Source organism: Zalophus californianus, chromosome 16, assembly GCF_009762305.2.
Source record: "Zalophus californianus isolate mZalCal1 chromosome 16, mZalCal1.pri.v2, whole genome shotgun sequence".
Classification (NCBI taxonomy): domain Eukaryota; kingdom Metazoa; phylum Chordata; class Mammalia; order Carnivora; family Otariidae; genus Zalophus; species Zalophus californianus.
In genome coordinates this window covers 43,262,602-43,284,695 of record NC_045610.1, presented here as the reverse complement: position 1 = coordinate 43,284,695, position 22,094 = coordinate 43,262,602, and the positions used below count along the sequence as shown (strand labels likewise).

Genomic DNA, 22,094 nt, shown 5'->3' with positions numbered 1-22,094 from the left:
CTCAAAGGAGGTAGGATGATTAACCCGACGAGGGCCAGTAGGAGCAGAACCTAGAAAGGGGCGTCAGCATCCTGATGTGTCACACTGGACCCAGGCCTCGGCGGAGCGCACAGAAGACAACTCCGGGACTCGTAGGACCGACCTAGGATGCTCAGGTAAGGCGTGTCCTCGCGGCGCCGTTAGTAGCCCGCCCAAACCGAGGCACTGGCCGCGGGGGACTGCTGTTCCGAGAACCAAGCTGGAGGAATGAATTGTCCCGGGGGCGAGATCTGCGCCCACCCAGGTCCGGACTCCACGCGGGTGGCACCGACACAGTCGGCGCACCCGGGACCGCCCGGGAGCGCGCGAGGGCCCGACCGCAGAAAGTTGGACGCCCGCGCCGCCGCCCGCGCGCTCCGGGGCGCCCCCTCCCACCCGAGCGCCACGTGCCGCGCGCCCCCTGCTCCCAGGCCGCGGCGGGACGCCCCCGCCCCCACCGCGGCGCGTAGTGCGCAGGCGCCTCCCCGCGGGTCCGGGCGGTGGGAGCGGGAGGCGGCGGCGGGAGCGGCTTCGGCCTCGGCTGGAGACTCAGGCGAGGGCGGCGGCGGCGAGAGTTGGAGGAGAGGCGCGGGTGGCGGTGAAGGCGATGGCGACGCGGGGCACATGAGGCGGCGGCCGGAGGGACGGGCCGAGGCCCGGCGGAGGAGGTGGCTCCGGGGGAACACGCCGCCCGGTGAGGGGCGGCCGCGGGGCGGGATGAGGAGCGGGCAAGGGGCGGGGCCCGGGGGGGCGGGAGAACTTGTGGGGAGGCCGGAGGTGGGGGGAAGCGGGGGACGGGGTTCCCGGGAAGAGTGCGGCGGGGGGGCGGGAGGGGCTGCTGCCGAGACTTCCTGCCAACCCCGGAGGGGCGTCTGACCGGCGGCTCGCCGCTGCCCCCTGCGCGCCCTCCCCCTTTTGTCCCTGGGCGCGCGGTTCCCAAATTGGGAGGGAAACGGCCAGGGGGTGGGCCCGGGCGGCGGCTGCCGCGCCGGGCGGGCGGGGACCCCGGAGGACCCCGGGCGCGCACTTGGGCGGCGCTCGGCGGTGCTCGCAACTCCTCGGGGCGGTTAGGGGCGCAGGGCCGCGCCGGGGCCGCCCCTCGCCGCCGGGGCGCTTCGCGGGCTGGTCTTTGTCTCCCGACGCTCGGCCCCTGACATCTCTCCGGGCGGCGTGCGGTTCGTTTGACTCCCTCTACCATCGCTGCCGGGACTCCTGCCTCCCGTCAGTGTTGTAGACGAGATTTAGTTCGAGGGCTGGAAGGAGGGAAACGGGGGGCGGGGGGGAATGGCGCGGTCGCTTCTTCATTAGCATATTCCCTTTACTTAAAATGATTTTTTTTTCCACTTCGTGAAACTTTGGACGACTGTTTTGCTTTCCCATCGATCTGCAGATTCAAAATTAAGAGAAGGCGCTAAAGCTCCGACTGTAGCCAATTGTGTGGTTGGTGGCTGCGTTTGGAGCTTTGAGTTGAAAGGATTTACGTGAATGTGTGGTTTAGAATTTGCGTTGTTTTCCTTCCCTTGTGATCGTTTGTAAGGTTGGGATTACTTTTTCTTTGCGAAGTGGGCGAGTTCGGATTTATGATTTGAAGGAATGTTTGTTCATTGAGAACCTGCAATGGTACAGATTTCATTGTGCTCACGCTTTATTTTGTTAGCCTCAAGACCGTACTTTGTGGAATCGAGTAAATCAAGATAGAGTAAGTTCTGGATAAGCATTATCTTGTGCTGATATAGTCTAAAACTATTAATACGTTCGTGTTGTGTATACTTTGGAGTGAGTATGTGGGAAAGCACTATAAAAACCAAGCAGTCTAAATGAAGGGGATTTTAATTCCTAATAAACGGAGAACAGCACATCTCGACTACATCACATTATCTGTAGAAAAGGGGATTAATAATGTAATTTAGGGATCAAATCCTTTACCTCCTAAAGAAGGTTTAGGTATTATTCAGAGTAAGAATGCAGAAAAATAAAATTAATTCCAGAGCTTCTGACTAAATATATTGTGAATTGTGGTTACCACGTTTCCTGGAGTTTTGTTGGTTTTATTTTTTGGAATTTAGCATAGTATGTTGCAGTTGCTTTAGATTTCTTAAGTGCTATATAATGGCAGAATTAAAAGAAATGAACTGACTCTTCTGGGTAAAAGGTAAAAAGCTGTGGTAAATCTTAGTGTGAGCCAGATCTTTGTGAGCAGAGTATTGTAAGGAAAGGACATTTTGGAGAGAATACATAGGAGCCATATGGAAGTTCTCCCTGTCTTATTTGTCCTGATTTGTAATGGTTTGATACTGTTTACTGCTTGTCTTGAACTGTTGTGCGCTTTTCCAAAGCATTTCAAACATCCTTTCTAAAAGTCAACGCTTTTAGCTCATTTTTTAGGTTGTGTGACTTCAGAATTGGTTTTCTGTCTGTGCTAGGTAGCCACCACAGTTCTCTCAAAAAGGAGCGAAGGACCCAGAGACTTTCAGTTCAGTTCATGAAGATAGAATTGACTTTTAGCCTTCAGTCCAAAGGATTTAAGAAGTTAACATATCTTCAGCATAACAATTTTACTTAAATACTGCTACCCTTAATAATTATTTTTATTCCTATTTTATATTTGTATAAATTAGCAAAAGGGAAGGACTAGAGGGTCCGTCTCTGATTAGCTGCACCACCACCCTAGCTCCAGGCTCTCCTATCAAGTCAGTAATTGGGATCCTAGAATACAAAATACATAATTAAAATCTAGAGTATCATTCTCTTAATAAATGCATAGTTTGTTCTATGCCTAATTCAGTGCAAAGAGATGAGTTCCAAAATGCTGGGCTTTTTATTTGAGGGTTGTTCGCATTTCAAAATAAATGAGCTGTGTTCCCTTCTTTTTTTCATTATTAGTCTGGATAGTTAGTGCAACTGGGAGTGTACTTCTTTATTTCCAAATTGGTGCTTTTTTTTTTAACTTGCAAATGTATGTATTTATTTTTACTAATTGGTGCTTTTCTTGTAGCATAGAAATGTGTGGCTCCTACCCAAAATACCTGATAGAAATTTAGGCAAAGAAAAATGGGATTACTTTTTTTTTTTTAGACTATTTCTTTGAGAATACATAGGATAATAAATTTTAGCTGGTATCACTAACCTAAAACACAGTTCTGCACTGTTAACATCAGCTAAGTGCCAACAATTTTCAGACCTACTACCGCAACTGATGAGTTTAGTTTTTGTGGAAATATGGACCTATTCTTTTACTCTGAGCATTGCTATTTTCTCCAGCTCTTTAGAATGAATGACCAGACAATACTGGACTGTCATACAGTAGTAATACATTCTTGAATTTTGCAAACACTGTAGGGGTTGACAACCTTCAAGTTTGTCATTGAAGCCTGTGTGTGGAATGTGTTGCCCAAAGGGTTCCCCCCGCCCCAGGACAGGGATGAGATCTCTTTGCAGATACCATTTTATTTCTAGGAAAAGAAGTGTTCTGTGGAATGAGTAGAGCCCTCAGTTTGTATTTTTGAGCTATATTGCTTGTAGCACCAGCACAATTTGGACATAGTACTCTGGTGGCCGTTCATTAATTTAGTGAACTTTTTTTTTTTCATTCAGTTATTTGCTAGAATGCTAGATGCTGAAGATGAATACTATGTGGTTTTTGCTGTCAAAATGCTTACAGCTTAACATGCTGAAAGGCTTAGCAATATGGAAATTCTCTGAAATCTTTGAAACAAAAAAGAAATGTACAGGATTTTGGAGTCAGTTTTTGTTTTTTCGCTATAGAAATGGAATAAATTTCATCCCTATTATCCTTTAATCTCTAAACTGGATATTCTAGTCTCCTATAGTTAAAGATTATTTTCATCTGTCTCTGTATGATTTATCAGTTTTGACTGAATTTATTGTTACTTAACTGAGTTATAACATTTTTTTTTAAGATTTTTTATTTATTTATTTGACAGAGAGACACAGCGAGAGAGGGAACACAAGCAGGGGGAGTGGGAGAGGGAGAAGCAGGCTTCCCGCGGAGCAGGGAGCCCGACGCGGGGCTCGATCCCAGAACCCTGGGATCATGACGTGAGCCGAAGGCAGACGCGTAACGACTGAGCCACCCAGGCGCCCCTGACTTACAACATTTCTTTTGGGAATGTTCAGAATAAGGTAGATCTGGGCTTTCTGCTTTTAGAGAATTCCCTTTGACTCATTCTTGGACCTCAGATTCCTAAATGCCCATTTCAGATAGGTGTTTATTATTTTATTTTTATTTTTTTAAGATTTTATTTATTAGGACACCTGGGTGGCGCAATTCATTAAGTGTCTGCCTTCAGCTGAGGTCATGATCCCAGCGCCCTGGGATCAAGTCCCACATTGGGCTCCTTGCTCAGTGGGTTGCCTGCTTCTCCCTCTGCCTGCTCTACCTGCTACTCCCCTTGATTGTGCTTTAAAGATACTATTCTTTTATTTGAGAGAGAAAGAGAGCGCTCATGAGCGCAAGGGGGGAGGGGCAGAGGGAGAAGCCGACTCCCCGCTGAGTAGGGAGCCAGACATAAGGCTCAGTTCCGGGAACCTGAGATCATGACTTGAACCCAAGGCAAACGCTCAACCAGCTGAGCCACCCAGGCACCCCAATAGGTGTTTATTTCAATTCAAAAATTTCCTTCCTGAAGTACTCTTTTCTCCTGGCTTCTGATTTTCCCCCCCTTGTTCTCTGGCTATTCCTTCAGGTTCTCCCCCCCCCATCCTCTTCTGCCAGATCTTTATTTTATTTTTTTTTAATATTTTATTTATTTATTCATGAGAGAGAGAGAGGCAGAGGCAGAGGGAGAAGCGGGCTCCCCGCAGAGCAGGGAGCCGGATGCTGGACTCATGACCTGAGCTGAAGGCAGATGCTTAACTGACTGAGCCACTCAGGCGCCCCTCTACCGGATCTTTAATTGATGGTCTTTCTCAATTCTTGGTCCTCTAATTTCATCCATTCTGTGGCTTCAGTTAACAATATGTATTTTGAATACTCCCAAATTTTTGTCTGCCTCCCAGACTTCTTTTCTGATCCCAGCTGCCTACTCAACATCTCTACTTAGCTTCAGAGGTACTTTGAATTGAGATGCCCAGACTGACCTCTTAATCGTGGCTCCAGACCTAGACCTTCACTCTACCATTTCATTAAGTGGCTCTGTCAACAACTTACTGAGGCCAGACTTGTGATTTTTCTCTACCTTTAGTCTCCCCATCCTAGTCTAGGTCACCTTTTCCTAAGATTATTATAGTCAATTATAAACGGTCTTTCCACATTCGCTCTTATTTTTAAAAGAGGGGGTAGTATGAGATTTTTAAGACAGAAAAAGTAATAAATAATACTACAATAAATACTTAACTACCTTGCAGCTTAGGAAAATAAAATATTACCAGTAAAGGTCAGGTGTTTCCCCACCTGATTGTATCCTCCTTCCCCCAGCCTCCATTGTAGACCTCCTTGCCAGAGGTAATCACTAATTGAATTTATTATTCCTTTGCAGTTCTTTATACTTTTACTACATACATACACACCCTAAGCAGTGTATCCTCATCTGTTCTTCTCACAGCAGCTAGAATTGTCTTTATAAAACAAATTTAACCAAGCCACCTGAAAACTTGTTTTCCTTTTAAGGCCTTCCCTCTTCATTTAACAAGGTGTGACCTGGCCTTGCCTACTTCCCTAGCATCATGTCTTTGTACTTACTTTTCTTGTTATGAGTGGTCTGGCTTGCTGATCTTTTTTTTTTTTCCTTTTTTCTTTTTTTTCCCCCTCTATTCCTTAAAGGTTCAGAGCTCACCCAAGGCCTTTGTACATGCTGTAGCTAATTGTTCTGCCTGGAAAGCAGCCCCTCAATTCTTCAAAATATGCTTAAATACCACTTTTGTGGAGAAATCTTTTCTGATCCTCCTAGATTCAGTTAGAGAACTCAATAACATACTCTTACAGTACCCTGCACTTCTATTATAGTTTTGATTAATTATTTGTATAATGCCTATTTCACCATTAGACTGTTCTGTATATTTCATTAAGTCAAGAGTAATATCTGTCTTGGGCAGCCCAGTATCACAGCACCTAGCTCATAGTTCTTTTTTTTTTTTCTTTTTTAAGATTTTATTTATTCATTTGAGACCCAGATACAGAGAGAGATCATGAGCAGGGGGAGAGGCAGGCTCCCCGCCGCGCCAGGAGCCCGATGTGGGCCTCGATCCCACCTGAGCTGAAGGCAGACGCTTCACCATCTGAGTCACCCAGGCGCCCTCATAGTTCATTTCTGTATTCAACAATTACTTGAGTGCTTACTAATTTCTCTTTTATTTATAGTTGATGATTGTAGCAAAGTAACTTCTGACAAAGCTTTTGTTCTAATTAGAAGCCTCATTATTGGGGCACCAAGGTGGTGCAGTCAGTTGAGAATCCGATTCTTGGTTTTGGCTCAGGTCATGATCAGGTTGGAAGATTGAGCCTCGTGTCACATTGGGCTCTGAGCTCAACGCAGAGCTGCTTGAGTTTCTCTCCCTCTGCCCCTTACCTGCTCTCTCTCTCTCTCTCTCAAATAAATAAATAAATAAAAGCTTTATTTTTAAAAAAAGAAGCCTCATTATTTTATGTTTTTTGCACTATTGGTCTTATATGCCGATACAGTGCTAGTTCTTGGTAAATACTTACTGATGTAAACTTACTAATAGCCATGGCCTGAGCAATCTTCAGTAGTTTTAATAGACCAAAAATACAGTGGTCACCGATGGTATAGTATACACAATGGGTACACTTGCCTCCCAGGAAAATAATCAGCCGGCTTAGGTAGGCTGTCAGATGTAATAAAGAAATTGAAGATTAGGTTTTTTTCTTTGACATCCTATACCTAGTTCTGGTTTTCATTTCTAATATTTGTTGGGCCAAGCTTCAGTATAATTAATGTCCCAAAAAACGGGGACAGTTTATACATTAAGGCCAATGTTGATAGTTTTGCACTTCAGTATTTTACTTTGTAGACTTTTTTGGGGTAGGTAATGTATTAGGTATTATAAAATCCTAAAGGTATGAAAGGATTTGCAGTGAAAAGTAAGTCTTTATTCTCTTCTCACTCAGTCACTCATTTTTTTTCTGCTGAAGCAATTATTATTTACCTTTTTTTGTAAATTCTAGAGGTATCCATGGATTCAGTAATTCTCCACACACATACATAAATGGTAGCTTACTTAAATGTACTGTTCTACAGACTGCATTGTTCGCTAATATATCTTAGTTTATTTCATATCATTAGAGATAGAGCTGTCTCATACTTTTTAACTACCAGATGTGCTGTAATTTGTTTACCCGGTCCCTTCCTGATAGACTTTTTTTTTAAGATTTTATTTATTTACTTGACAGAGACAGAGCGAGAGAGGGAACACAAGCAGGGGGAGCAGGAGAGGGAGAAGCAGGTTCCCCACCGAGCAGGGAGCCCTATGCGGGGCTCTATCCCAGGACTCCAGGATCATTACCTGAGCCAAACGCGGATGCTTAACCATCTGAGCCAACCAGGCACCCCTGTATTTAATTTTAAATCCTTGATTCATCTGGAATTTAAAGACCCAACTTTAATTTTTTCCAGAGAGCTACCCATGGTAGTTTATTATCATTTATTAAATATTCCATGTTTTGTCCATTGGTTTGAAATGCCACCTTCTCATACATTAAATTTCCAGATGTATTTTGATCGTCTGGACTTTGTGTTCTGTTCCATTCCACTGATCTGATCTTTTTGCCAGTTCCACCTTTTAAAATGATTAGAGCTTTATAATACATATCTAGAGAAGCTTGTATGCCCTTCTTACTCTTTGAGAAAGTTCCCAATCATTCTTAACTATTTATTTTTCATGTTAAAGGTATTTATTCATTCATTCACTTATTTAAAGTTTATTTTTTTAAGTAATCTCAACACCCAGTGTGGGCTAAAATGCACGACCCCCAGATCAAGAGCCACATTCTTTTTTGACTGAGCCAGCCAGGCACCCCTTCACATTAAATTTAGAATCAGTTTGCCTGATTCCTAAGAAATCCTATTGGCATTTTTAGAAATCAAGGTTGAATTACATTTTAGATCAATTTAGGGAAAAATAATATTTTATGATGGCTTGTGTATCCAAGAACATGTAATGTTTTAAGTCTTTTAAGCATATAAGTGTTTGTGTTCCTTGGCAGTAATTTAAGTATTCTTCATTAAAAGGTGTATGTTTCTTGTTAGTCTTATTCCTAAGTATTTCGCCTACTTGTTGCTATTTTTTTTAAGATTTATTTATTTATTTGGAGGGGAAGGGGCAAAGGGAGAGAGAAATTCACACCAACTCCAGGCTGAGCATGGAGCCCAATGTGGGGCTCAATCTCATGACCCTGAGATCAGACCTGAGCCAGAACCAGGAGTAAAACGCTTTAACCAGCTGTGCTACCCAGGTGCCGCTACTTGTTGCTATTTTATTTTTACTTATTTTTTTTAAAGTTGTATTTATTTATTTGACAAAGAGAGAGCTAGAGAGGGAACACAAGCAGGGGGGGAGTGGGAGAGGGAGAAGCAGGCTTCCCACTGAGCAGGGAGCCCGATGCAGGGCTCCATCCCAGGACCCTGGGATCATGACCTGAGCCAGAGGCAGACGCTTAACGACTGAGCCATCCCAGGCGCCCCACTTGCTGCTATTTTAAATGGGGACTTTTCTTCAGTTACATTTATATTGCTTGTATATTACTGTCACCTTTCTGCATGGTCTGAAAATAAAATTAAACACTAAACCCACATAGTACAGTAAAAAGATCATTAGGTCTCAAGTTGTATTCTAGGCTTTGCACCTAACTAGTTGTGTGATCTTTGTTTGTTTGTTTTTAAAGATTTTATTTATTTATTTATTTGACAGGGAGGGACAGGGAGAAGCCGGCTTCCCGCTGAGCAGGGACCCTGATGCAGGGCTCAATCCCAGGACCCTGGGATCATGACCTAAGTTGAAAGCAGATGCTTAACCAACAAGCCACCCAGGTGCCCCGAGTTGTGTGATCTTAAGCACATCACCATGATCTTTAGTATCCTCTTCAGTAAAATAAGGATATTAGTCTCATACTCTGATATCAAACAATCGGCCACTACAGAATAATTGATTGAAAGTTAACCTTAGAATCCATGCAGGTATTATCAGTAAACTGTATAAATAGTATTTTACAAATATGTATGGCCTTTTCAAATGTATGTGTAGGTGATACCATGATAAATAAACTACAAGTTTATTTTAAAACTTTAGCAGTGTATGATAGAGTTTTAATCTTTTTCTGTTTTCTACAAAGACAAATACTGTATGCATAGCCACTATTATATAGGGCTCCAGAAAATCTCTTGCAGTTATTACATAAAGGCCTTAAGACCCTAAAAGTTGGGGGTCTTCCTGGGATATGTCTCTGTCTCTCTTGCTCTCTTTTTTTTTTTAATTTTTTTTTTTAAGATTTTATTTATTCATTTGACACAGAGGGAGAGATCACAAGGACGGGGCGGGGGCAGAGGGAGAAGCAGGCTCCCAGCTGAGCAGGGAGCCCAATGCAGGACTCGATCCCAGGCACCCCTAGATTTTAATTTTAAGTAATCTCTGCACCCAACGTGGGGCTCAAACTCACAACCTCAAGATCAAGTGTTCTGTGCTCTTCTGACTGAGCCAGCCAGGTACCCCTTGGGATCTCTTTTTAAGAGACCTGATTGATTAGCCTATCTAGATTTGTCTAAAGAATGTTTTGTGAGAAACCATATAATACTTTCTGAAAGGGGATTTGTTGTTTCTGTGTCTGACTCAACTAGCTTGCTTTGACCTTACATTCCAATTCAGTAGTAGATGTTCATGTTTCTCAGAGTGAAAGCTTTGTATTTATTGAAGGTTAAGCAGGTCAGCCTGCACTTCTCAGATTCACTTAGGAAAGTTTTTGTTTTTTTTTTTTTTAGTTTGGAAATATTGTTAGGAATTGGGGGAGCGTCTCAGTTCTTTTATTGAATTGTGTATCTGAAGCCACTGTATCCCATTACACTCAAACTCAGAAAAAAGGATGGAAAAATATGTTTATGATTTGCATTATATCCGGGGAAGGAAATTATATATACATACCTTGCAAAGCATCCTACTGAATAGATTTATTTTTTTTTTATTTTGATTACTAGTTCATTATGGTTACTAGTTCAGTGAGAAATTTAAATCAGCCTTTGCAATTTTTTTTTAAAGATCTTTATTTATTTGACAGAGAGAGACACAGCGAGAAAGGGAACACAAGCAGGGGGAGTGGGAGAGGGAGAAGCAGGCTTCCCGCTGAGCAGGGAGCCCAACCTGGGGCTGGAGCCTGACATGGGGCCCGATCCCGGGACCCTGGAATCATGTCCTGAGCCAAAGGCAGACACCTAACGACTGAGCCACCCAGGCGCCCCAACCTTAGCATTTTTTTTAAGTAAGCTGTGCACCCAGTGTGGAGCTTGAACTCTCTATCCCAAGATCAAGAGTCCCAAGATCAAGAGTCCCACGCTCCACCAGCCAGCCACCTTCCCCCACATCTTAGCATTTTGAATCCCTGGTAGAATGCTCTTCTTCTTCTTCTTCACTTGAGAGAGAGAGAGTGCAAGCTAGGGGGGAAGGGCAGAAGGAGGAGAAGCAGTCTTCCCACTGAGGGAGCCCCACATGGGGCTCAGTCCCAGGACCCTGGGATCATGACCTGAGCCGAAGGCAGATGCTCAACGACTAAGCCACCCAGGCACCCCTAGAATGCTTTTAATAGAAGTTTATTTCCTACTGGGGTACCTGGCTGGCTCAGTTAGTGGGACATGCGACCCTTGATTTTGGAGTTGAGTTCAAACCCCATGATGGGTGTAGAGCTTACTTTAAAAAAAAAGAACTTTCCTTTTGCATTTTATTTATTTGCCTCAGAAAACTGTTTTTTTTTTTTTTTTTTCCTTTGTGGCTTGAAATTACATACATATCAACATGGTTTTTTGAGGTAGGAAAATAGAGATGAGATCTGTGCTCAGAATAGTGGTCTTCTTAGATTCCTGTTTAGCTAATCTTCAAAGCCTTAAAGTAATAGATTATTTTGTTTTAAATAATTCAGCATGTCAACATTTAGTATTTTCTCTCAGGAGAAATCTCTTGGGTTTGTACTGAATCTCATGGGCATATTCTTATCCCAACAGAAGAATCCTTGATATGAAGGAGAAAAAAAAAGAAGTGGAGTGATTAGGACAGAAAGTATGAGTTTTATAACATTTTCACATGTCAAAGATTTACTAGAGTTCACTTACAGTGGAAACTGGGAGGCGCCTGGGTGGCTCGATGAGTTAAGCCCCTGATTTCAACTGACTTCGGCTCTGGATGTCATCTCAGGGTCCTAGGATCAAGCCCTGAGTCGACTCATTCTGCTCGTTCCTCTCCCTCTGCACCTTTCCCTCCTTATGTTCATGTGTGTGCTCTCTCTCTTTCGATCTCTCTCTCAAATAAAATCTTAAAAAAAAAAATAATGGAGCCTGGTTAAGTTTTTGGTGGCTATTTTAATTATCATTTTCTCAAATAAAGGTAACTCTTTCCAAATACTCCGTATCAGACATTCAATAAACAGCAGGTAGCAGTGGCAACAACTATATGTTTCTTTTTTTATTTTATTTTTATTTTTTTATTTTAAAGATTTAATTTATTTATTTGAGATAGAGAGCATGAGAGGGAAGAGGGTCAGAAGGAGAAGCAGACTCCCTGCTGAGCAGGGAGCCCGATGTGGGACTCGATCCTGGGACTCCAGGATCATGACCTGAGCCGAAGGCAGTCGATTAACCAACTGAGCCACCCAGGCGCCCAACAACTATGTATTTTGAGGGAATATTGGATATGTTAATTTTGTTTTTTCTGGACCATTTTTAAAGATATTTATTTATTTAAAGAGAGAGAGAACACGAGCAGGGGAGAGGGTTGGAGGGAGAGGGAGAAGCAGATTTCCCGCTGAGCGGGGAGCCTGATGCAGGGCTCAGTCCCAGGACTCCTGAATCATGACCCAAGCTGAAGGCAGACGCTTAACTGACTGAGCCACCCAGGCGCCCCTGGACCATTTTATAGTGAGTTTCTAAAGGAATGTAAAGAGCAACATTATGATAGTAAGCTGCTATATATGCATCATGTCAGAATACTACTCTTGGGGCGCCTGGCTGGCTCAGTTGGTAGAGCATCTGACTCTTGATCTCAGGGTCATGAGTTTGAGCCCCATGTTGGATGTAGAGATTGCTTAAGTAAATAAACTTTTTAAAAACTTTTTAAAAAATACTATCTTTTGATATATCCTTACAAATTACGAATTACTCTCTAGACTGTTTTACTCTGGAGTGGAATTTTATGTAAGTTCTGTCTTGGACCCCTTTAATGCAGGGGGGTGTAGTAACTGTATCAGAGGTTTTATGAGATGGTTATACTTTTCTGTGATATATCCATTACTTAATTAGGTCTTTATGAATATTTGCAAATATGAAATTTGTGCCCCGACCTACTTTTTAAATTTCCCTCAGGGCTTTTGTTGCATAGGAAAGCTTTGTCAACTCCTTTATTACATGTTTATTGTAGGAAATACTGAAAAGCAAAATAGAAACCATTCAAAAGCTATTGTCAATATTCGTGTATTTCCATTCAGACAGATTATGTTACTGGAGGGTTTTGTTTGGTTGGTTTTTGTCTCTTTACTACATAGGAGAATTTTCTCACATGATGAAATATTCTTTTTAAACAGGTCACAAATTGGCAGGCTTTATTCAGCCAATAAGATTATCTGGCTCAATATTATTTAAATGTTGGGGTGCCTGGGTGGTGCAGTCAGTTAAGTGTCCAACTCTGGATTTCTGCTCAGGTCATGATCTCAGGGTTTTGAGATCAGGCTCTGCACTGGGCATGGAGCCTGCTTAAGATTCTCTCCCTCTGCATTCCCCACCCACCCACCCATCCCCACCCCCGCAAAATATATTTAATATATATTTTATTATATATATATTGTAACATATATATTATATCTAGTTGCTAACGTGAAATAAAAGGTGACAGGTAAGAATATAAATTGTTACAACCCTCTTTGGAAAAGTACTGACCTATGGAAGCTGACGTGACAATTTGCTTCTAGGTATTCAACAGGAAGTCATACACATATTCACCAGAAAACATGTGTGGGATGTTATGGTAGCATTATTCATAATATTCAAAACTGGAAATTGCTCAAATGCCCATCAGCAGTAGAATGGATAAATTGTGGTATATTCACACAACAGCAATATAGTAAAGCAAAGAGAATGAACAGACTAGAACTAAATGCAGCAAAATTGGTGACTCTCAACAGATGCTGAACAAAGGAAGTCAGGCACAAAAGAGTATATTCTTTCTGATTCTGATACAAGAAAGTCCATTTTGTATTTATATTAAGTTCAAGAACAGGTAAACCAGTGGGTCTCAATGTGGTATATTGTTCCCCAAGGGGGATTTGGCAATGTCTGGAGACATCTTTGGTTGCCATAACTGGAAGAGACCAGGGATGCTGCAAATCACCCTACGGTGCAAAGGACAGTCTCTCACAACAAAGAACTATCCCTGGACTAAACTAATCTGTACTGTTGGAGGAAGGATGGTGGTTTCCCTTGGGTAGGAAGGGGTGTGATTGTGGCTCTGATGGGTGCTAATGTTTTGTTCTTGTTTTTAGTGCTGGTTACAGGGGTGTATTCAGTTTGTGACAATTCATTGAACTGCATGCTTATATTTATGCACCTTTCTGTAGGTATTTTCCACTTCAATCAAAAATTTGTGTAAAAAAAAAAATCAGGGCACCTGGGTGACTCAGTTAAGCATCTGCCTTCAGCTCGGGTCGTGATCCCAGGGTTCTGGGATTGAGCCCTGCATCGGGCTCCCTGCTCAGTGGGGAGCCTACTTCTCCCTCTCCCACTCCCCTTGCTTGTGTTCCCTCTCTCACTGTCTCTCTCTCTGTCAAATAAAGACAATCTTTAAAAAGAAAAATAAATAGGGGCACCTGGGTGGCTCAGTCGGTTAAGCGTCTGCCTTCAGCTCAGGTCATGATCTCAGAGTCCTGGGATCGAGCCCTGTGTCGGGCTCCCTGCTGCTCAGCAGAGAGCCTGCTTCTCCCCCTGCTCCCCCTGCTTGTGCTCTCTCTTTCTGTCAAATAAATAAAATCTTTAAAATAAATAAAGATATGAAAGTCTTGGGGCACCTGGGTGGCTCAGTTGGTTGAGCGTCCCAACTCTCGGTTTCGGCTCAGATCAGGATTCAAGAGTTGTGAGTTCCGTCCCCAGGTCAGCCTCCCCACTCAGCAGGAAGTGTACTTGAAGGTTCTCTCCCTCTGCCCCTTCCCCCATTTGCACATGCATGCTCTCTCTCTCCCCAAACCAAATAAATAACTAAATCTTTTTTTTTTTTTAAGATATGACAGTTTGGTAACTCCATAGCTGTAGCTAATAAGCAGTAGCCCCTGCTTTGGTTGGAATGTTTTCCAGGCCCCATTTTCCTATTTCCGTTACTTGTATCTCCTCACTGGTATCTAGACATTTAAAAAATGTCTTAAACAGCTTGAGTGAGATGTAATTCATACACCGTACAGTTAACCTTTTTAAAGTGTACAATTTGAAATTTTCAGTATATTAACAGGATTGTGTAGCCATCACCACAATTTTTTTTTTTTTTAAGATTTTATTTATTCATGAGAGAGAGAGAGAAGCCAGGCTCCCGCAGAGCAGGGAGCCCGATGCGGGACTCGATCCCAGGACCCTGGGATCATGACCTGAGCCGAAGGCAGACGCTTAACCGTCTGAGCCACCCAGGCGCCCTGCCATCACCACAGTTTAACTTTAGAATGTTTTCATTCCTCCAAAAAGAAATCTCCTACTTATTAGCAGTCACTCCCTATTTCCCCCTGCCCCATCCCTTTCAGGTCTAGGCACCCACTAGTCTATATTTTGTCTTTAGATAATTGTATACATTTGAATTTTGTGATCTCTGTTCTAAAACAGGATTTATAGTAGTTTTGCAGTATTTTGTCATGAGGTTATATCCTAAATTGCATATATTGGTCATTTATTTTAGATAAATTACTAGATGTGAAATTACTGATCGAAGGATATAAACACTTCTAATATTTCCTTTTTTTCTAAGATTTTTTTTTTTTAAGATTTTATTTGTTTATCTGACAGCACAGGGAGGCAGAGAGGCAGGCAGAGGGAGAGGGAGAAGCAAGCTCTCCGCTGAGTAGGGAGCCCGATGCGGGGCTTGATCCCAGGACCCTGGGACCATGACCTGAGCCGAAGGCAGCCACTTAATGACTGAGCCCACCCAGGCGCCCCAGATTTTTTTTTTTTAAAGTAATCTCTAGGTAAAAATCTAAGATTTTATTTATTTATTTGACAGAGAGAGACACAGTGAGAGGGAACACAAGCAGGGGGAGTGGGAGAGGGAGAAGCAGGCTCCTGGCTGAGCAGGGAGCTGGATATGGGGCTCGATCCCAGGACCCTGGGATCATGACCTGAGCCAAAGGCAGGCGTTTAATGACTGAGCCACCTAGGCGCCCCAGTAAATAAAATCTTAAAAAAAAAAAAAAAGTGGTTTAAAAAAATAAAAATAAAAAATAATCTCTCAACCCAGCCTGGGACTTGAACCCGTGACCCCAAGATCAAGAGTTGCATGCTCTTCTGACTGAGCCAGCCAGGCGCCCCAAGATATAAACACTTTAAAGTTCCTGATAAATGTTAACCACAGTACCTCCCAGAGAGCTTGTACCAGACTGCCCTCACCATCAGTGGATGATCGTATTTTTTTGCAAATTTTATGTTGTGAACCTAGTCATACTGGAAATGTTACACATTTTTTTATTTTGCCTTAGATGTGTTTATTCTCCTAGACAGATAATTATTCAGACAGTTGATTTGACCTAAACTCAGGCTGTTTTGGACAAGTGTGCCAATACTGTCCTTTTTTACATGAAGACGGTACCACTTAGGATATGAATGAATGCATTATCCCAGGTTCCTCATACTTCTCCAGCTGGTTCCTGAAGGTTCTTAGATTCAAATAGAGTGGCTTTTTGCCAGCACAAATTGACACTTCACCCCACAGTGATGTATTTTGTTTCCTTGTTGGTTAATAAAGCCAAGATTTCAAACTACTTTCTCTCCACTAGGTTTTATAATTTGACTCACAACAAATTATATTGTATTTCTCAAATACTGTCCATAGTCAAGAGCTCTTTTGAAAACAAGTTGTTTTTATGTCTGTAATACATAGATTACTGTTTGCTAGTGAGCTGCCAAAATGCTTTTGCTTAGAAATTGTCACTAGGTAGTTATTAAACATCTATTATCACTCATGCAGAATTAACTTCCACTTAAAACATTCCAGTTAAACAAAACTTCATTGTAAACCCTTTAATTGATTCCTTGTCTCTGCACATGAAGCGGTCTCATTCAGGACTGTGAGTCACTAGCAGGATTCTTAGTGGATTGCTCGGCTTATGATCTGGGATACCCAGATGGTAAGTCAATATTGAAATCTTTTAGCTTGATTCAACCACAGATTTCTGGGATGACTGTTTGGGAAGTGCCTTTTTGACAATTGGACATCTTGTTGTATTTCACTGCAGTTATCTCCCCTCTTTCCTTCTCCCTCAGAATTCTGAATTCCACTTAATTTGTTGCTTGTTTTTATGAATTTTATTCTGCCTGAGGTGATTTCCATCAAATGTTAATAGACGGGGCCTTAGAAATCATTTGATATTCTCCACTTATTTTACAAATGAAAAAATGGAAAGAAATACTTATTCCTGAAGCACCTGTTAGAATCTCTTGGTTCCTAGTTCAGTGCTTACTTCATCTTGGTTTCATAAAATTCAAGGTTAGGAATGACTGTTCTAGAAAATTAATTTTAGTTCATCTGGGCTTTGTTTTTATTAAAAAAAAGAAATTAAGATTTTAAAATCTGTCTATGGTAGGTTTGGGGTATTGTTTGCTTTTTTAATTAGAAGGAGATTAAAACTTGGCTCTGACCCATTTGGACTTGGTTGTTGGATTTGCAAAACATTTAGAATAGCACTGCCTACCTTAAAATTTTTAATTTCCTGGTTATAATACTTTAGTAAGATTAAAAATTGACAAGGGACAAGTTACTGGGTTTTTTAGTTGTTGATCTGGAACCCTTGGGAGCTTTTTTAACATGAGTACTAGAGAGTCATTTCCAAAGATACATATATGAAAGTGATATTTTTGGATTAACAGTTGTTTTTGTGGCCAACATAATAGTAAAGAGCTTGCAGTGGAAAAAGTGAATCAGATAAACTGAAAAGTAAAGCATTTCCCTGTAGTGTCACTACACTATAAAATGTTTAAACTTTACCAGATGATTTTAGTTAGCTTCCTCTATGCTTAGCATATATAACTGCACATTAACTACCTCTTGAAAACAACTATAGTTTAAAAAAATGTTTTTTGAAAATTTAAAAACTATAGTTTGTAAATTTCCTATAAACTACTAGATTGCGAGCTTCTTGATGGTAGGTAAGTACCAATTGCATGAATGAATTTTAGTCTAAAACTTTTTTTTTTAAGATTTGATTTATTTATTTGAGGGAGAGGGAAAAGAAGAAGGCTCCGCACTGAGCAGGGAGCCCAACTAGGGTTGGATTCCAGGATCCCGGGATCATGACCTGAGCTGAAGGCAGATGCTTAACCCACTGAACCACTCAGGTGTCCCATAGTCTAAAACTTTTTTTATCCTTTTTTATTGTGGTAAAATATACTTAACATAAAATTTATCATTTTAACCATTTTTTTAAGTGTACAGTTCTGTGGCATTAAGTAAATTTACATCGTTGTGCAACCATCTCCCAAACTTCGGAATCTTCCCTACAGAAACTGTACCCATTAAATAAACATAGTTCCCCGTTCCTCTCAGCTTCTGGCAATCACCATTTTTTTCTGTTTCTATGAATTTGCCTATTATAGCTATTTCATGTAAGTGAAATCATATAACATTTGTCCTGTTGTGACTGACTTCTTTCACTTAGCATAATGTTGTCAGGGTTCATCCGTGTGTCAGAATTTCCTTTCAAAGCTGAAGAATATTCCATTGTATTTTAACAAAATGTCCTATTTTGTTTATTCATCTGGCAGTGACACTTAGGTTGCTTCTACCTTTTTTGGCTCTTGTGAATAATTCTGTGAATATGAATCTACAGAATCGAGTCCCAGCTTTTGTTTCTTTGTGTATATACCCTGAAGGAGAATTGCTGGATCATATGGTAATTGTATATTTAATATTTTGAGGAAATTGTAACCATACTGTTTTCTCTGGAGCAACTGCACCATTTTAGATTCCCACCAGCAAGGCCCAACAAAGGTTTCACTTTCTCCACAGCTTTGTCAGCACTTGTTCTTTTCTTGTTCTATAATATACATCTTGGTGCGCCTGGGTGGCTCAGTCGTTAAGCATCTGCCTTCGGCTCAGATCATGGTCCCAGGGTCCTGGGATCGAGCCCCACATCGGGCTCCCTGCTCAGCAGGAAGCCTGCTTCTCCCTCTCCCCCTCCCCCTGCTTGTGTTCCCACTCTTGCTGTGTCTCTCCGTCAAATAAGTAAAATCTTTAAAAATATATATATAATATACATCTTGATGGGTGTGATGTGGTATCTTATGGGTTGTTGGGTTTTTTTAAGATTTTATTTATTTATTTGTCAGAGAGCACAAGCAGGGGAGTGGCAGGCAGAGAGAGAAGCCAGCTCCCCACTGAGCAGGGAGCCCCGTGTGGACTCCATCCCAGAACCCTGGGATCATGACCGGAGCCGAAGGCTAAACTTAACCAACTGAGCCACCCAGGCACTCCAGTATCTCGTTTTTTTATTTGCATTCCCCTAGTGATTGTGGTAGTCTAAAACTTCTTACAGTTTAAACTCCTATTAACCCAAGCTTTGTTTCTTGAAAAATATATTGAAATCATTGGTGAGGGAGTGAGGAAACTAGCATTCTCATACTCTGATAGTGGAAATATAAATAGGTACCAGCTTTTTGGATGGATAATTTGGTAATACAGATCAAAAGCTTTAGAATTTTTATGGGGCCCCTGGGTGGATCAGTCAGTTAAGTGTCTGCCTTCGGCTCAGGTGGGATCGAGTCCCGCATCAGGCTCCCTGCTCAGCAGGAAGCCTGCTTCTCCCTCTCTCTCTACCCGCCGCTCTGCCTGCTTGTGCTCTCTCTCTCACTCTGTCAAATAAATAAATGAAAATCTTTAAAAAAAAAAAAAAGGCTTTAGAATTTTTGGAGAGATAGTAGGCAAAGAAGTTGACCTTTTCTTGTAAACACACACAAAATTTTCACAATCTTTACAACTGTTGACCAGCAATTCTTTTAGAAATATATCCTATCTATAACTGGGTTTGTGTACAAAGTTATGAGTATTATAACAAACCATTGTAAACAACCTAATGTTCAACCATAGAAGATTAGTTAGATTCTGAATCTGTGAGCTTGGGAGTGGGAGTTGTAAGTAGGACATGGGAATCAGCACTTTGAACATTGCCTTCTGAATAATTCTGATGAAGGTGGTCTGTGGACCACATCTGAAGTAGTGATACTTACATGCTTTCATTTCAGGTTCCATGGTATGCTAAGACCCTCTGCAAACAGACGTCTGACTTCCCTGTTCAGCCTTCTCTACAACTACTTCCCAAGCATCCTCCATCATATTTCAGTCTAAGCGGCTTCTTAGACAACTTCTCACTTACACCATTTTCTCTGGTATAATTGAAAGCTTGTACCTTTTAATTCATAAGAATTAGTCTCTTTCCCTTCTCTGAGGTTTTTTTTTTTTTCTTTTTACGATTTTATTTATTTATTTGACAGAGAGAGCACAAGTAGGGGGAGCTGTAGGGAGAGGGAGAAGCAGGCTCCCCGCAAAGCAGAGAGCCCGATGCGGACTCCATCCTAGGACCTCAGGATCATGACCCGAGCCAAAAGGCAGACACTTAGCAGACTGAGCCACCCAGGCATCCACTGTCTGAGTATTTTCAAATTTTGTACTTTTATACCATTCATTGTATTCTGTTCTGAAATATGATTATATTAGTAAACATGTTTCACATTTTCTACTTTGTACAAATTCATTCAAATCTTCTGTTTAATATAACACACATTCATTGAGTGCTTTTTGTGTCCTGGCCAGCATACTAGGAGCTAAGTGTCCAGAAAATTTAAAGAAACCTGGACTTTCCAGACATGAAGGAACTCATATTTCAGCAGAAGAAACCAGTATCACTGATGTTGATTTAATAGAGTAAGTCCTGATAATTGGGGGAATGAAGAATTATTATGGACTTTCGGGGGGGGTTAATTGAGAAGGTTAAGGAAACTTGAAGTGACCTTTGAGCTAGGTCTTAATGAACTTTTTCCAGGTAGGAAATTGTGGAAAGCCTATTTATTTATTTATTTTAAAGATTCTATTTATTGGGGCGCCTGGGTGGCTCAGTTGGTTGAGCGGCTGCCTTCGGCTCAGGTCATGGTCCTGGAGTCCCGGGATCGAGTCCCGCATCGGGCTCTCTGCTCGGCGGGGAGTCTGCTTCTCCCTCTGACCCTCTTCCCTCTCGTGCTCTCTATCTCTCATTCTCTCTCTCTCAAATAAATAAATAAAATCTTTAAAAAAAAAAAAGATTCTATTTATTTGACAGAGAGACAGCAAGAGAGGGAACACAAGCAGGGGGAGTGGGAAGGGGAGAAGCAGGCTTCCCGCCAAGTAGGGAGCCCGATGCGGGCTCGATCCCAGGACCCTGGGATCATGACCTGAGCCGAAGGCAGTCGCTTAACCAACTGAGCCACCCAGGCGCCCCATGGAAAGACAATTTAAAGCAGAGGAGGGGTGCCTGGCTGTCTTAGTTGGTAGAGCATGCAACTCTTGATGCCAGGGTTGTAAGTTCAAGTCCCACAGTGGGAATAGAGAATACTTAAAAAGAAAGTTGGGGAAAATCAATGAGCAGAGATTCAAATTTATTAAGTCATTCAGTGAATAGTTACTGAGCACCTACTGAGGTGCTCATTGTTCTAAGTGCCAGGGATACAAGAACAAAACCCTTATAATGAACAAATTAACAAATAAAAAATGTGTTAGGTAGTGTTGATAAGTGAAGGAAAAAGGCAGGGTGAAGGTATAGAAAGTGATGGACGGGGGTGCCTGGGTGGCTCAGTTGTTAAGCATCTGCCTTCAGCTCAGGTCATGGGATCGAGCCCTGCATCGGGTGCGGGGCTCCCTGCTCTGCGGGAGGCCTACTTCTCCCTCCCACTCCCCCTGCTTGTGTTCCCTCTCTCGCTGTCTCTCTCTCTCTGTCAAATAAATAAATAAAATCTTAAAAAAAAAAAGTGATGGAGGGATGTTATTATAGGTAGGTCGTCAGGGAAGGCCTCACCATGGGAGGTGACCTCTGAAGAGAAGCATAGGGAGGAGCAAACATGAGGGTGTCCAGGGAAGTTTTGTTTTTGTTTTTCTAAGATTTTATTTATTTTAGAAAGCGGGGGGGGGGGGGGGCAAAAGGAGCAGGGGGAGTCTCAAGCGTACTCCTAGCTGAGCACGGCACCCAACACAGGGCTCAATCTCAGAACCCTGAGATCGTGACCTGAGTCGGACGCTTAATTGACTGAGCCACCCAGGTGCCCCAGGAGAAGTGGGTTTAATAAAGGAAACAACAAATCATATATGAAAATACATAGTGTAAATTAATGTAAATAATGAATTTTTCAATTTCAAGTAAAACAAATTAAGATGAACACATAAAACATTGGATTTTTGAAGAAAAATTTGTTAAGTTTACAATAGGATTTTTTAAAAATCTCAAGCCTAGTTTATTCAGTAGGGCATGGAATGCCTTTAGAGTATTTTCTTTTAAAAGCTAGTATATTGGGGTGCCTGGGTGGCTCAGTCAGTTAAGCATCTGCTTTTGGCTCGGGTGTGATCCCAGGGTCCTTTGGATGGAGCCCCATGTTGGGCTGCCTGCTCAGCGGGGAGCCTGCTTCTCCCTCTCCCTCTGCCCCTCCCTT

At 42.0% G+C, this 22,094-nt stretch overlaps 1 protein-coding gene across 5 annotated transcripts in view; it reads left to right on the top strand.

Moving 5' to 3' along the window:
• GJC1 (gap junction protein gamma 1) overlaps window positions 1-22,094 on the top strand; it is a 44,837-nt gene continuing 22,743 nt past the window's right edge. Inside the window, exon 1 of one of the 5 annotated variants that reach the window (XM_027624451.1) lies at window positions 1-155. The gene's annotated coding sequence lies outside the window, so the exon portion shown is untranslated. Of the gene's footprint in view, window positions 156-531; window positions 713-1,086; window positions 1,240-4,138; window positions 4,162-20,321; window positions 20,344-22,094 lie in introns of those variants that run through there. The other 4 variants (XM_027624452.1, XM_027624453.1, XM_027624455.1 and 1 more) reach the window with 4 other exon arrangements.